At 40.2% G+C, this 17018-nt stretch overlaps 1 protein-coding gene across 7 annotated transcripts in view; it reads right to left on the bottom strand.

Annotated features, from left to right (window-relative positions):
- enc (encore) overlaps nucleotides 1-17018 on the bottom strand; it is a 1357661-nt gene that overhangs the window by 968240 nt on the left and 372403 nt on the right. The window contains exon 1 of one of the 7 annotated variants that reach the window (XM_067147184.2): nucleotides 13891-13943. The exons of the other annotated variants lie outside the window; for them this stretch is intronic. The gene's annotated coding sequence lies outside the window, so the exon portion shown is untranslated. Of the gene's footprint in view, nucleotides 1-13890; nucleotides 13944-17018 lie in introns of those variants that run through there. 7 annotated transcript variants of the gene reach the window in all.

Here is a 17018-nt window from a genome sequence, read left to right as displayed (position 1 = left end):
CCATATGTCCATTCCTGTTTCTTGTTTAACAGCACAAATCCACTGAATCTCGGGTAGTCAATAACTGCTTCAGTTTTCCAGCTGTGTTTATCTACTGAACAGTTCAGGTCACTAGCAATTAACACCTATATCACATTCAACTCATTTCCAAGCTTATCAATTATGTCTACTGCAGTTCGTTCAGGGCTGAAGTATATTGCCATGATCACTAAAATCTTCTTTCATAAAATCAATAGGTTTTCATCTGTCAACAGTTGTTTACATGGGGTTAGATGAGGTTTTACAAGTACTGATACCCTTCCTAATGGTCGTCCCCTTTCCTTGAGTTAATTGGCATACACATAGTAGTTGTAGAAACCTGGTGCATTTAGTACAGAGTCCTCCCTGATGAATGTTTCTATTAATACACATGTCAAATGCCTCTAGTATGTTCCTTGATGACAGATTTAATGCACCCCTCAACCCCTCTACATTCCAAGTCATGACTAACCCTGCCATTGCTGTGTACTACGAAATGTCCAAGTTTTCAGAAAATGCTGGCATACCACACGGACGTGCCAGAACGAACGGTCATGTACTCGTTCTAGGTCTTTGTACGGAATTCCAATTTTGAAAGCTGTGCTGACTGGCCTCTCACCAATTATATCACAAAATACACTGACTTAGCAAATGTCATGGGATAGTCACCTAATAGTGTGTGGGGCCTCCTCTGGCCCTGCGAACTGCAGTGACACGCCGTGGAAGTGAGTCGACAAGTCCCTGGTAGTCCTCTGGACGCAGCTGACACCAAATCGTTTGCAGAGCGGCCGCCAATGCTGGTCTGTTCGTGGATGCAGGATGTCATGCAGGAGGACATCCCACATATGCTCGATAGGGTTTATATCGGGGCTCCTGGGTGGCCATGGCAGTCGTTGGACCTCCGCTGCACGTTCTTGGAACCATTCCCAGGCGACATAGGAGCGATGTGGTGGCACGTTATCATCTTGAAAAACCGCAGAACCGTCTAGGCACTGGAAGGCCAAAAATGGTGAAGATGGTCTCCGAGCAGCTCAACATACCGCACACCATTCAAAGTCTCTTTCAGAACAACTAGGGGGCCCATTCCATACCAGGAAAATGCACCCCCAGACCACAACAGAGACACCAGCGCCCTGGACCACACCTTCGAGTCAGACGGGATCCACTGCTTCATGTGGTCTGCGCCACTGTGCCTCCCATCGGCATGGTGCAGATGAAATCGTGATTCGTCTGACCATATCACGTTACGCCATTGTTCCAGTGTCCATCCCTGGTGACTGGCGACAAATGCACGTCGTCGTGCCCAATGATGTTGGGTTAACAGTGGCACCCGTGTGCGGCACCGACTCCCATGCCCCATAGAACCCATGTTCCTACAGATTGTCCACTGGGAGACGTGTCTAGCGCGGCCTGTGTTTAATTGATCCGTGATTTGTTGCACGTTTGCCCTTCTGTTACTACTGACAATCCGTCTCTGACGTTGCCGGTCACGGTCATCAAGGGTGGCTGGACGGCCGGTCGTTCGTCTGTTGTGGACGGTGACACCCACATTCAACCATTCACGATACACCCTGGACCCAGTTGATCGTGAGAAGCCGAATTCCAGCACCACTTCCGAAATCACACTTTCCATCTGTCGGGCACCGACCACCATACTCCGTTCAAACGGTGTCAGCTCACGACGACGTTCCATGTTATACGTGTCACATGCACAGCCACTGCTCACAAGGTCTCCTATACAACTGCCGCTGACAAAGGGGGCGTATGGTGGGCAGACAACACACCTACGATTCAGTGCTCCGCTATCCCATGACATTTGCCCAGTCAGTGTACCTTGTCTATGCAGTTTTCTTTGAGATAATCCCAGATGTCTTCCTTGGTTGTATTTGGTTCCAGTCTTCCTACATATAGACATGTCTTTGCCTCTGCTGACCTTATCTTGCTATCGCCTTTTCTCGTCCCTATTATTGGTCTGCTTCGTAGGGAGGTTGCATCATGAATACTGTAGGAGTACTGCGAGTTTTCCTCTCTCCTTTTCCAATCGTATATATTCCAGTTACTCTAGTTTTCTATTCAGTAGTCTCCGATTTCTGGTTCTTGCATTACTTCCCTTCCTTCTTTGTCCGTGATAAATCCTCTCGAGACTTTGACCGATAGTTTCTGGTTGTCGTTTGGAATTTCTTCTTTGCCCTGCATCACCTCCTTCAATGGGGCAAGCTCTTTGGTTATCATATCCTGATTGTGTGTTATTCTTCTTCCTTGCTCTGAGTTGGGGGGCTGAGGTGCTTTCTGTTTGCTTTCCATTTGTCTAGATGATGTCATTTAATTTTCCATATGCCTTTTTATCTCCATTGGTATCATGGTTTTAATTTCCTCCAATGGAGAAAATCATGGAAAATAAATTGGAGGAAATGAAAACCATGATACCACCAAAATCTGGACACTACTTGGTATCTCCAACAATCTAATTTCAAGATTTTGCAGTTTTGATGTAATTAACCAGAATATTTTGCTAAGTGTCATTTGTATAGTATCAACACACATACATAGCCTAAGTTTTACGTACTTAATGTAAACGTTTAATTAGTAACATGTGTTTTATGAAAAGTAAATAGCAAAATACATGACAACTTAAATAACGCTAGTCTGTCTAACATGTTCTTGAAGCAGTTATTTGTACGTCAGCAACATCTTCAACATCAGATGGAACTGGATCAGCTTAAGGTAATTACACCTCATATTCCCTCTTTCGTTTCTCATTGTTTGGCAACTTCTTCATGATGAAGCTGTGTGCCTCAAAAGGAAAGTAGCATTGCTAATCAAGCAATGTCACTATTTTATATCTATGTAAACATGAAGTAACAAATTTGAACATGCTATTTTCCAAAGCAGTGAACCTCCAGATATTTTATCCATGCACTGCCACTGATACATACATACATACATACATTACAAATATCTTAATTACAGCCTTTCAGTCTGCAAGCCTCTGTGAACTACACGCATTCGTTGTAACTCCTCACCACTTAGTTCCACAACTCTTTAACAAAAATCATTAAAAACGAAGTCTATCACCACCTTTGTCACCTATGTCTCTTACCCTCCATGGCAGAGTCAATTATTCTACTATTGCCAACAGAAATAGCTAAAATATACAGGCAGGAAATGCTGTCAGCCTCTATTGACTAATACCAATATAATGGTCCGTTACTGGACATTATAAATTTTCCAGCCAACTCATTCCTGGTTGCCTGCGTTTCGCCCTCGTGTGCTAAGCTAGGCTCGTCAGTTGGGACTTAGCACACCACCAAAGACGCAAGGCTGGTGCATACCGTGGAGGCCACTGCCTAGGCCACTTGAAGCCACCAGCAGTGCCAATGCACTGTGAGAGCCATGTCTCATTTCCAAAAATAGATGCCTGCCTGGCCATCAAATGATGTAGATGTTGATTCCCATAGGGAACCTAAAATATTTGTCCTGAATGAGTAAATTTATAATACCAATATAATGGTCCGTTATTGGACATTATAAATTTTCCAGCCAACTCATTCCTGGTTGCCTGCGTTTCGCCCTCGTGTGCTCAGCTAGGCTCGTCAGTTGGGACTTAGCACACCACCCAAGACGCACAGTGCATTGGCACTGCTGGTGGCTTCAAGTGGCCTATGCAGTGGCCTCCACGGTATGCACCAGCCTTGCGTCTTGGGTGGTGTGCTATGTCCCAACTGACGAGCCTAGCTTAGCACACGAGGGCGAAACGCAGGCAACCAGGAATGAGTTGGCTGGAAAATTTATAATGTCCAATAACGGACCATTATATTGGTATTATAAATTTACTCATTCAGGACAAATATTTTAGGTTCCCTATGGGAATCAACATCTACATCATTTGATGGCCAGGCAGGCATCTATTTTTGGAAATGAGACATGGCTCTCACAGTGCATTGGCACTGCTGGTGGCTTCAAGTGGCCTATGCAGTGGCCTCCACGGTATGCACCAGCCTTGCGTCTTGGGTGGTGTGCTAAGTCCCAACTGACGAGCCTAGCTTAGCACACGAGGGCGAAACGCAGGCAACCAGGAATGAGTTGGCTGGAAAATTTATAATGTCCAATAACGGACCATTATATTGGTATTATAAATTTACTCATTCAGGACAAATATTTTAGGTTCCCTATGGGAATCAACATCTACATCATTTGATGGCCAGGCAGGCATCTATTTTTGGAAATGAGACATGGCTCTCACAGTGCATTGGCACTGCTGGTGGCTTCAAGTGGCCTATGCAGTGGCCTCCACGGTATGCACCAGCCTTGCGTCTTGGGTGGTGTGCTAAGTCCCAACTGACGAGCCTAGCTTAGCACACGAGGGCGAAACGCAGGCAACCAGGAATGAGTTGGCTGGAAAATTTATAATGTCCAATAACGGACCATTATATTGGTATTATAAATTTACTCATTCAGGACAAATATTTTAGGTTCCCTATGGGAATCAACATCTACATCATTTGATGGCCAGGCAGGCATCTATTTTTGGAAATGAGACATGGCTCTCACAGTGCATTGGCACTGCTGGTGGCTTCAAGTGGCCTATGCAGTGGCCTCCACGGTATGCACCAGCCTTGCGTCTTGGGTGGTGTGCTAAGTCCCAACTGACGAGCCTAGCTTAGCACACGAGGGCGAAACGCAGGCAACCAGGAATGAGTTGGCTGGAAAATTTATAATGTCCAATAACGGACCATTATATTGGTATTATAAATTTACTCATTCAGGACAAATATTTTAGGTTCCCTACGGGAATCAACATCTACACTCTATTGACTAGGCATTCAAAACGAAGTAGGACAAGGGCTCACTAGTTTCTGTGATTCTAATTACTTCTTCACGACACACATTTCAACAAGTGAAACTGTCGTCTATACACATGGGCATCACCTGATTGGGAATACAAGATGGAAAAGTGCCATTACAGCAAGTAAAGTTTGGCCAGATGCAGGCTGTGGATCAGACATTGCATTCCTTATGTTTACATTACAAGCCAACAGATTGAATACTAAGGGAATGCAGCTCCCAAGATTCCAACTAGAAAACATTTCATCAGGCTCCAAAATATCTATAAGGATTCAGTTTGAAATTTGAAATCTCCTTAACTGGGAACTAAAGAAATTGTGGTGTTAAATTAACGACATTGTGAAGGAGAAACATGACCACAATTTACCAACGATTGCAAGGGTATTAAAAAAAAAAAAAATTAAACCCGATGGCAGTTGGAACCACACAAATCGCCAGAAAGGAGGAAGGGAGCCAAAATTCAGAAGGATGGAGAACTGCTGACTGAGTTGAACAGAAAATTTCAAAGAGGTGTTTGAAGAGATAAGCAACAATACTAATAGATCTGTATTGTCATAGAAGTGAACAAGAAAACAAGGCACAATTCCACTATGAGAAAGAAATGTCAACAAAGAATTGGTATGGCCAAGGATACAAACATATCATAAATGATGGAATAGGAATAGAATTGAAATTGAAAAAGTATACCAAGGGTTTGTACAATCAGACCTACATGATGACAGCAGGCCAGCAGAATACAAATTTGATCTGCACCCTCAGGTGTTGAGAGGATGAAATCAGATCCAGTCTTGCACACTTATCCCAACAAAAGACATTTTGAACTGATCGAATTCCAGCTGAAAGATGACAAGCAACAGAGGGAGGATCTATCCAAGAACTGACACCACTATGCCAGCAGGTTTAAACTCTGGAATTTACAAAAATCTAACAATGTGTAAAATGGATATATATAGCCTTATTATGCATGGATCTACTGACCCTGTTTTACGGCCAGATGCCTTTCCTGACACCAACTCTATTTGGAGGGATGTAATTACTATTGTGCTTTCTATAGTGGTTGGTAGTGTGGCGTGTTTTCTGAATATGAAGAGAAGAATGCTGGGACAAACACACAGTCCCCTAGCCAGAAAAATTAATTAGACACGCTTAAAATACTAGATTCGGAATCAAACCCGAAACCACCTGAACCGAAAGTCTGTAAGCTGCCCATTCAGACAAGAAGCTGGACTATACCTGAATTTCGAAAATATCATACCAGGCGAGTTAGCCATGCAGTTAGGAGCGTGCAGCTGAGAACTTGCATCTGGGAGATAGTGGGTTCAAACCACACAGCCGGCAGCCCTGAAGATGGTTTTCCGTGGTTTCCCATTTTCACACCAGGCAAATCCTGGGGCTGAACCATAATTAAGGCCATGGCTGCTTTCTTCCCACTCCTAGGCCTTTCGTATCCCTTCGTCACCGTAAGACCTATCTGTATTACAAGTTGTCCATTTCATGACCGTATCGATGTTTAATCAAGAAGTATAAATAACCACCTAATCGATACTTTATTAATGCCTCAGGCAAAATTGAATAAAATTAAAACTTACAGGACATGTTTCGACCACTTAGTGGTCCTCTTCAGCTGTATAAATAAAGAACTGAAAAGAAAAACATTGACAATAAGCACAAATAAAAGTTCTTTGGAGACTCCTTTGATAAAAATGGAGGTCGTCAGAATAGGTCATCTTGCCTTTCGTTCTTGTTTGGAAAAGATGTTTATTCTGCGCTGTCTAGAGGGTCTGTCTTTGAGCGCGACCTGGTGAAGTAACGATGTGATACAGTTTGACAGTTCATGGAAAGCTCTGGAGAGAAGGGAAGTAGAGTTTCATCGTCATCTAAAATAACATGTGAGGGAGGAGGGAGATTGGGCTATGCTTCTGCGATGTCGTGTTTGATTATATCTCTTGTTCGTCTAGTCTGTTTCATATCTACCCATTCTAAGTATTTGCTAATATTCTCATATAAGATGTTTTTATGCTCGTTGTTTTCGTTGAGATTCTCTTCACCGTTTTCCAATTTATCAAGAACGATGTGGATGTTTTCCAGGTTGTTCATAAGATTACCTTTATTAATCATACAGATAATTTGAAGGTCCTGTTTTATATTGGTGAATTTGTGGTTGGACTCTTTCATATGGGATCCCATGGCAGAGAATCTTTTGTATCTTTCAGCATTGACGTGTTCTTGATATCTAATTGAGAAGTTCCTTCCAGATTGTCCACATAAGTTTTTTTACATTGAGCACAAGTCAACTTATAAATACCCGATTCCTGGAATTCGTCATCTTTAAGTTTATTAGCTTTATTATGACTGAAGAACCTATGCTTCGTGTTGTTTGTAGAGAAGGCTACCTTGGTATTGTGTTTCTTGAATAAGTTGGTGATTTCGTAAATCTTCGGGTTATTAAAGGTGAATTTTACATATCCTTTTTCTTTTTCTGAATGCTGTTTAAGTTTAATTTGTTGTTGGTATTTGCATTTAGTGATGATTTTATTGATGAATTTCAAACTGAAACCATTATGTAGAGCCTGTTGACGAATGAAAGAAAGTTCCTTTTTTCTGTCTGTTTCTGTTAGCGGAATTTCAAAGGCTCTGTTGACGAAACTATAATAAGCTGATTTCTTTTGCGAGATGGGATGTAAAGAATCACTTTTGATTGTAGTCAGGGTAAAAGTGGGTTTCCTGTATACTTAATTCGTAAAGACAACCATTTCCAATTTAAAATATACAGGAAACCCACTTTTACCCCGACTACAATCAAAAGTGATTCTTTACATCCCATCTCGCAAAAGAAATCAGCTTATTATAGTTTCGTCAACAGAGCCTTTGAAATTCCGCTAACAGAAACAGACAGAAAAAAGGAACTTTCTTTCATTCGTCAACAGGCTCTACATAATGGTTTCAGTTTGAAATTCATCAATAAAATCATCACTAAATGCAAATACCAACAACAAATTAAACAGCATTCAGAAAAAGAAAAAGGATATGTAAAATTCACCTTTAATAACCCGAAGATTTACAAAATCACCAACTTATTCAAGAAACACAATACCAAGGTAGCCTTCTCTACAAACAACAACACGAAACATAGGTTCTTTAGTCATAATAAAGCTAATAAACTTAAAGATGACGAATTCCAGGAATCGGGTATTTATAAGTTGACTTGTGCTCAATGTAAAAAAACTTACGTGGGACAATCTGGAAGGAACTTCTCAATTAGATATCAAGAACACGTCAATGCTGAAAGATACAAAAGATTCTCTGCCATGGGATCCCATATGAAAGAGTCCAACCACAAATTCACCAATATAAAACAGGACCTTCAAATTATCTGTATGATTAATAAAGGTAATCTTATGAACAACCTGGAAAACATCCACATCGTTCTTGATAAATTGGAAAACGGTGAAGAGAATCTCAACGAAAACAACGAGCATAAAAACATCTTATATGAGAATATTAGCAAATACTTAGAATGGGTAGACATGAAACAGACTAGACGAACAAGAGATATAATCAAACACGACATCGCAGAAGCATAGCCCAATCTCCCTCCTCCCTCACATGTTATTTTAGATGACGATGAAACTCTACTTCCCTTCTCTCCAGAGCTTTCCATGAACTGTCAAACTGTATCACATCGTTACTTCACCAGGTCGCGCTCAAAGACAGACCCTCTAGACAGCGCAGAATAAACATCTTTTCCAAACAAGAACGAAAGGCAAGATGACCTATTCTGATGACCTCCATTTTTATCAAAGGAGTCTCCAAAGAACTTTTATTTGTGCTTATTGTCAATGTTTTTCTTTTCAGTTCTTTATTTATACAGCTGAAGAGGACCACTAAGTGGTCGAAACATGTCCTGTAAGTTTTAATTTTATTCAATTTTGCCTGAGGCATTAATAAAGTATCGATTAGGTGGTTATTTATACTTACTTCTAGACCTATCTGTGTCGGTGCGACGTAGAGCAAACAGTACACAAAAAAATCATCATGGCCCACTGACTGGGAATGAAGAACATCCAATGCAATATAAGAACTACTGTACAATGGAACTAATATTACATGCCAATAAGATACTGCTGCAGGAAAACAAAAAAATGAAAATAAAACTATTTAATTAACTGAGGAATCTGAAAATGAATTTTTAAAATAAAATTTATTTCATTAAGCCAAAAAAGACAAAGAACATTTGAAATGTATAAGCTCTGACACAAAGGACAAATTGGGGCAAATATTTGTTTATAGGAAGGGAAGTTAGGGATTGGAACAACTTACTAAGGGAGATGTTCAATGAACATCCAATTTCTTTGCATAATTTAAGAAAAGGCTAGGAAAACAACAGATAGAGAATCTGCCACCTGGGTGACTATCCTAAATGAGGATCAGTAACTGATTGATTGAATGACTGACAAGATCAGCAGTATTCTAGTCATCGGCTAATAACATTTCAGGTGTCTCCTGCAGACCAATGTTCCATCTTAGGCCACAGAGATCGCCAAACTCTGTGAGGATATGGGCCGCGGTGAATTCAGCACTGCATCTCTCAGTGAAAGCCAGAAACAGGACCGCCACAAGGCAGATGTCTTCTTAACTTATCTGAGCTTGTAAATAAATTTACTCATTCAGGACAAATATTTCAGGTTCCCTATGGGAATTAACATCTATATCACATGATCTGAGCTTGTTGGGAGTTGGATACCCAGGCACACTGACTCCCAGGACGCAAATGGTTCAACATAACTGAGAACAAGTATCAATAGCAGGTACGTTCATAGGTCTAGGTGGTAAAGGTGCCGCTTCTTTTGCAGCTTAATCTTCAAGTTCATTTCCTGCAACCCCAACTTGGGTTGGAAGCCACAACGCAGAAGTGATTTTAAAACCAGCATCCCACAACCTGGCTAAGTCATGAATCTGCTGCACCAGTGAGTGTTGCGAGAAACAGAAATTAATATACTCTCAACGCTCACCTTAAAGCCATCTAATAAAAGCTATACTATAACAAACACCCATGCTCTCACTAATGATAAAAATACTCCTCAAAAGACCATGAGAAACAAACAAATTTTGGGACCTACTAGACCAGACCATAGATAACATCCCCAAACACAATGTAAAATTATGAATAGGCCACTTCAACGCTCAACTAGGCAGAGAAAAAAATATACTGTGACATCATCGGAAAATGGCCAGCACACAAGAAAACAAATCAAAATGGAGAGAGACTAGTTGACCTGTGTAGAAACCATAACTTAATCTCAAAATCTACATGTTTTAACCCCTTCAGTCCTGATTTTTTCTGTTTGGAAAGAAAAATTATTTCTGAATGGATTTTGATTTTAGGTCATACTGGGGGTGTACTTACAAAATTTGGTTGATGAGAGACCTCCCGTTACAAAAATATATCATGTACAGCATACTGTACATTTGGTATCAAGTGTTGCTGAATCCTAAACTTTTACCTTGGGATGGCAACCTTCTTAGGACAGGATTTGGAGGTATACAATGTTTCTACTGTACTAAATGGCAAGCCATACATTCCTATAGAACTGAAATGATCTATTTTTGAGATATTTTCATTGTTTACAGGTAATTATTTACAAATATTTATATTTTGTTCACATGTTACCGACAAAGAAATGCTTCATAACAATTCACATTCATTTCATTGCTTATGAAATGCTGCAAAGCAGTTCCTGTTCGTATTTATACAAAGATGTACTCCATAATGTGTGATCACTGGGTGCAATTAATCTTCTTGCATCGAGTAGGTTCTTTATTGTCATCATGCTCTGGTAAGTGACCAACACTATCCGTCCGCACTTCCCTCTGTGGTCTCGTCTCAGTTGTTTGTTTTTTATTAGTTGAAGGTGATCTTACAGGGCTTGTAGATAGCCTTCCTCTTTTGATACCCTTGAATTGGTTATCAACCTTCACAAAAGCTTCAGCTACCCTAAGCCTGAAATCTAACAAATCCATTATCTCCTTCTGTGCCAACCGAGCATTTCTAGCATTTGGCTGTACTCCATCACTCAGAGAAAACAAATACTTATGCACTTCAGAAAGACGTGACATACAAGCCAATCAAACCTGAGGAAAGTAATTAAAGTGTTATTTGGTTTGCACATTGTTATGGGAGCAGAATATCAGGCCTCTGTGTCAGGAAAATATCTTCAACAGAAAGTTCAGCATCTCCAGAAGTACCAATAGTATATCCATTGCCACTTGCCTCGGTTGGGCTGCTTACAGATATTATCTCAACATCAGCTCCTGAAACATATCGCAAAATAAAGCTATATTTTAATAATTATTAGCTAAAAATTTGGGCAACTTAGTTTGCCATAAGAGTACTGGAGTTTCATAATGTGTAATAATATTGAATGTGATAACGTACCAATGCGCTGTATTTGTGGCTGGTTTGTGGTTCATCCTCATCATCACTGGCTAGTTCCTCCACATCAGACACATCTCCATTCTCCAACAACTTCAAAATCATATCAACGTCGCTTGTGTTCATTTTCATCCTTGATGTGCCTGAATTTCAACAAAAATATATTTTAGGGAACTCAGAGAACAAAAACAAAGTTCCTTTTTACATTTCTAAGAGACAATCTAGAGTATACAACACTTAATCTTCTTCTATATTACTAGAAACTACCAGGTATATAAATAAAACTTTGTGAAATATAATGAACTCAGTCACACTATTTGCAACACTTGAGACCCCATGTACAGTATACTGTACATGCTAAAGTAAAGTCGTGTCCTCATCCCGAGGTGGTGCAGCTCTTTTCAGGCACACCCCCATTGGAGGTGAGCTGCATGTACCATTTCAACCACATACCAGCCCTCCTGCCATTCTTAAATTTCTGGCAGTACCGGGAATCGAACCCGGGCCCCCGAGGACGGCAGCTAATAACACTAACCGTTACGCTCACTGTACATGCTAATATACATGGATGTTATGAGTCAAGGGATATGAAAGACTAACTATAATTAGTATGCATATTCTATTCAAACCTTTATCTTTAACCCCCAAACAGAACTTTACCCTAAACAGAATAAAATGTTAAAAATAAAGAATAAAATTTTCCCACTTACCTCCACTAACAGCATGCTTGTCTGCCATGTTTGTTGTTTATCTTCATAATTCACCAATGTGTTAGTAGATGTCACTTCAACCAATTGAGAAACAAAGACAAAGCATAGAAGTCTCTAGCAAGATAGAGAACTCCTCTATTCACTAATAATTCTTGGTGCTATAAGCTAATGAATTTGATGTACAGTATACTGTACACCTGGACTAAAAGGGTTAAGAGAAAACCTCAAAAACTCGAAACATGGAAACACCCTGACTAGACTAAAGGAGAATGGCAACTGGATCACATCTGCATGGACAAATATTACCACAAAGAGATCTCAAATTGGGGCAAATATTCGTTTATAGGAAGGTGAGTTAGGGGTTGGAATAACCACGGGAGATGTTCAATAATTTTTCCATTTCTTTGTGATCATTTAAGAAAAGGCTAGGAAAACAACAGATAGGGAATATGCCACCTGGGCGACTGCCCTAAATGCAGATCAGTAGTGATTGACTGATATAACGTCCAAGTCCTTGAAGAAATAGACAAAGGTTTAGATCACTACATTGTTAAAATTAAAATTAAATTCACTCCCCAGAGGAGACAACAAAAGGAAGTCCCTAAAACTAAAAGATAAATAGATCCTACCAAGCTAATCAACAATGGAAATTACCAAAAAAAACTACTGAAAAAATAAAAATAACATATAAACTTGAAGACTTAGTACACAACCTTAAACAAATTGCAGAAGAACTGGCTCCAATTAAACCAGGTAAAAAATACCAATGGTGGAACAGTGAATGTGATGAAACAGTGGAGAAAAGACAACAGGCATGGCTATTACATCAGTCCCAAAAATCAGAAATATTCTATCAAAATCTAGTAAAACAGAGAAAAGAAACTACTCAAGTCTTAAGAAGAATAAAAAGACAGAATCATAAGGACACACTGCAATTAATTGAAGAAGAATTCAATAAAACTCAATCAAAGGACTACTACAAAACCTTCAGAAAACAGCTCCAGAAATATGAACCCCCGATCCTACTGATGGACGAAAACGGTAAGCTGGCTCATAACAATAAAAACAATGCAGAAATTCTGGCTAAGTATTTCAACAAGCTTCTAAATTGTGAGGAACCTACAGAACTCCTTCATTTGGACACCAACACCCCAATGAAAACACCATCAGAGAACATCAATCCCTCCACAACAAAGGATGTCTACCAAGCACTGAATAAATTAAAAAACTACAAAGCGCCAGGAGAAGATCAGACCTTTGTGGAAATCTCCAAATTAATAAACATGATAACATTGACTCTCACTAACACCAAATCAAAAGTGAAGTTTAGGGGTGAAATATCAGAGTCATTTGGTATTAAAACTGGATTACGGCAGGGAGATGGGCTCACGTCACTATTTTTTAATCATGCTCTAGAAATGGTAATGAGGGAATGGTTTAGGAAATGTCTCCCAAAAATAAAATTTGGTTGAAAAATCAAAACAAACTGCCTGGGTTTTGCTGACGATTTAGCATTACTAGCAGTTGACATAAAAGAAGCAAAAACCCAGATATCAGAACTTCAAAACATTGCAAATAAAACTGGCCCCAAATTATCATTTGAAAAAAACAGAAATTATGCCCCAAAAACCAACACAACTAAAAGAAGTTACCATAAATGGTAATAAAATCAAAATAGTAACTCAATTTAAATATCTTGAAGTAATAACACACAACCTAAATGAAAAAATCTCAATACAAACAACAACAAATAGATTAGCTAAAGCACAAAAATTAACATGGGATATCTACAAAAAGAAATGTCTATCAATAAATGCAAAAATAAAACACTACAACACAGTTATGAAACCAGAAGCTACATACGCAGCGGAAACACTTTCTCACCTGAATAAACAATCAAAGACTGACAGACTTCAGAAAATTGAAAGGAGGATTGGAAGGACCTGCAACAACAAAAAATACCAGAAAGATGGATAGTGGCGGATAATACCTAACAAAGTCGTGTACAAAGAGTTAGAACCCATTACAAATACTATGCGTAAGAGGAGACTGGGATTCTTTGGACACATGAGGATGCAGAATTTGAGACTTCTGAAACAACTAGGATAACATAATCTCATCTCCAAAAATACCACAACAGGATATAAATGGATCAGAGAAGTAAGAGAGGATCTGAAGGAAATAGGCCTTACAACAGAAGACACCACAAATAAGATAAAATTGAATACAAAACTCAAGAGTATAAACCTTCGCTTTACCCTTAAGCGAAACAAACCAATAACACGCATATTTTCAACCGAGGAAAGGGCACGAAGATCGGAGCGTCTGAAGAAGTACTGGGAGGACCGCAAAGCCCGAACAATCCCTTCAAAGAGACCTGAACGATGGACTGACTTAAGTTATCCTATACGGTCATAAAACAAGAAGAAGACAGCAGAACTTAAAGAACCACGTACGAGAAAGTGGCATCTTACATCACGCAGCACAAACTGCAGAGCTTCTAAGGTGGTGAAGAGCTCCACAGTATAAACACTACAGACACTAGGATGCAAGATTTTCCTTCCAACATTTTCTCCTCTTGGAACCATCAGTGAAGGCATGTCATGCATTCTGATACTAGTGGACTAAGTCCTGGAAAAACCTCCAACAAACAAAGACATCTATGTTCACGTTGGATCAACGAAGTAGATCTAGCCGTATATCCGGCTATGGAAGTACCGCCATGAGCCACAACCAGCTCAGAACACAAGATACCAATTTCAATCCTAACCGATCGTGTGGCGTTCAGATAGTTCCGTACGTCTGCTGGTACTGGGTCTTAAACAGGCAGTGAAAGCTTGGATGATGAGGCATTTCACAAATTTTGGCAGCATACATGAGAACTATCTGCTGAAATGAAATGGTGTATGGCTTTTAGTGCTAGGAGTGTCCGAGGACGGGTTCGGTTCGCCAGATGCAGGTCCTTTGATTTGACACCTGTAAGCGACCTACACGTCGTGATGAGGATGGGATGATGATGAAGATGACACATACACATAGCCCCATGCCAGCAAAATTAACCAATTATGGTTAAAATTCCCGACCCTGCTGGGAATCAAACCCGGAACCCCTGTGACCAAATGCCAGTATGCTAACCATTTAGCCATGGAGCTGGACGGTATCTGCCGTCATCTTCTTCATAAAGTTGGAACTCCTAATTCAGAAAGTACGCTCGGAATCGTGTTGCTAAGGAAAGCTTCGGTTGCCAGCCTAACTCCATTATGGTGCAGATTGTTTCACAGATCTTGATGCTGAACCATAAGCAGCACTATCACAAGGACACATAGTGGAAAAGAACCATAGCCATGTAAAAAAGTAGCAGCACAGCACGTTCAGCCCCACACGAAGTACCGCTGAAAAACACAAGCATGGCAAGTCTCTTTATGCAGGCAACTGTCAACTGACGGATGTGAGGCTGCCATGTTACTCTTATCAAAATGGAAACCCAGGAACCAGCAGATGTCTACCACTGGCAAAACACTGTTTTGCAAGCAGAGCTCTGGTTCAGGACACACAAGCCAATGTTGACAAAATTGTACAATAGAGGTTTTCGCTGATGAAAATCAGAAACCATGTTGCAGGGCCCATCTGCTGACTTGGTTAATAGTTTGCTGTAGCTGTCTCTCAGACACCGCCATCCTTTCAGGGCTGCAATGTAGAACCAAATGTCTGCATCCAGCGATGGAACGACTGCAGGCCAGCAGCGGCAACTATCTTATATAATATGCCATTGATGGTGATTGCTAACAACGTGATACTGTACAGATCCCTGTGGTACTCCATTTTGTTGAACGTAATACTGAGAAAAAGCATTCCCTACTCAGACTTTAAGGAGCCAGAAGGACATGGCACTTTCAATAAACACTGGTAAATTTAACCAAAATCCACACTCGTATAGTGTGGAGATTATCCCATACTGCTAGGTAGTATCGTAAGATTTTTCCAAGTCAAGAAACATAGCAACTACGTGCTCCTTCCAGAAAAAGGTCTCCTGAATGGCGCTCTCCTGTATGACCAGATGATCACTGACAGACCGATGAGAGAGAAAACCACGCTGATAGTTAGTCTAGAGACCTCTCTCTTCGATGGCTCACAAGAGTCGCCGGTTCTGCATCATTTCTAATAGCTTACAAAGGACATTCGTAAGGCATACTGGCCCGTAACTATAAAGAAGTTTTGGATCTTTACCTGGCGTAGTAATTGCAAATGAGATGAAAACACTTCCTCACTCCATATTCTGTTGAATAGAGAGAGGTTATCCTCGAGACATCAGTCACTCAAATGTTAAAGTATTAGACTGTGGATTTTGTCCAGTGCAGAAGCCGTGTCGATATATAGTTCAAGTGCACTCTGCAATTCCCACTCCATCAAAGCCAAGACATAGTAATATGAAGCATTAGAGGCAAAGGAGAGATTGTGTGCCTCTGCTTCCTGCTTAAAAGGCGGAGTTTTGTCCACACTAGTAAACGTGCATAAAACATGTTTTGAAAGACTAAAACAGTGGTTTAGTGAAAAACGGAAATCCATGCCACTTGGAATTCCCATGATATAAAGTTTTGGGAAATGTAAAAGATGTGAACTATAAGACAATTGTGAAAAATATGTTGAAACAATTTCACGCTCTTGGCTGCAACACGAGTTCAAAACTCACTTTTTTGAACAATCATCTGGACTATGTCCCTGACAATTTGGGAGCCCTAAGTCAGTGTTCTCTCCAGAAATTTTCATCAGCCGCATTGCAGGAATGAGTAGCCAGGTGGGGAATGCTATGTAAAAAAGGAAAGCCATAAAATTTTGATTTCTTCTCCTCAGGGCATCTACTTATCTATCTATCTATCCATAAAGCAGAATGGCTGTCTCTCTCTCTGTCTGTCTGTCTGTCTGTCTGTCTGTCTGTACATTATACAAATCCATACCATTCCACCAATTTGAACCAAATTTTGTATACTTAACTTTTAGGACCCTGCAGGTAA

Source organism: Anabrus simplex, chromosome 5 (genome assembly GCF_040414725.1).
Source record: "Anabrus simplex isolate iqAnaSimp1 chromosome 5, ASM4041472v1, whole genome shotgun sequence".
NCBI lineage: Eukaryota > Metazoa > Arthropoda > Insecta > Orthoptera > Tettigoniidae > Anabrus > Anabrus simplex.
Note: the sequence above shows the minus strand (reverse complement) of the source record. Positions and strands in the feature narration are given on the sequence as shown.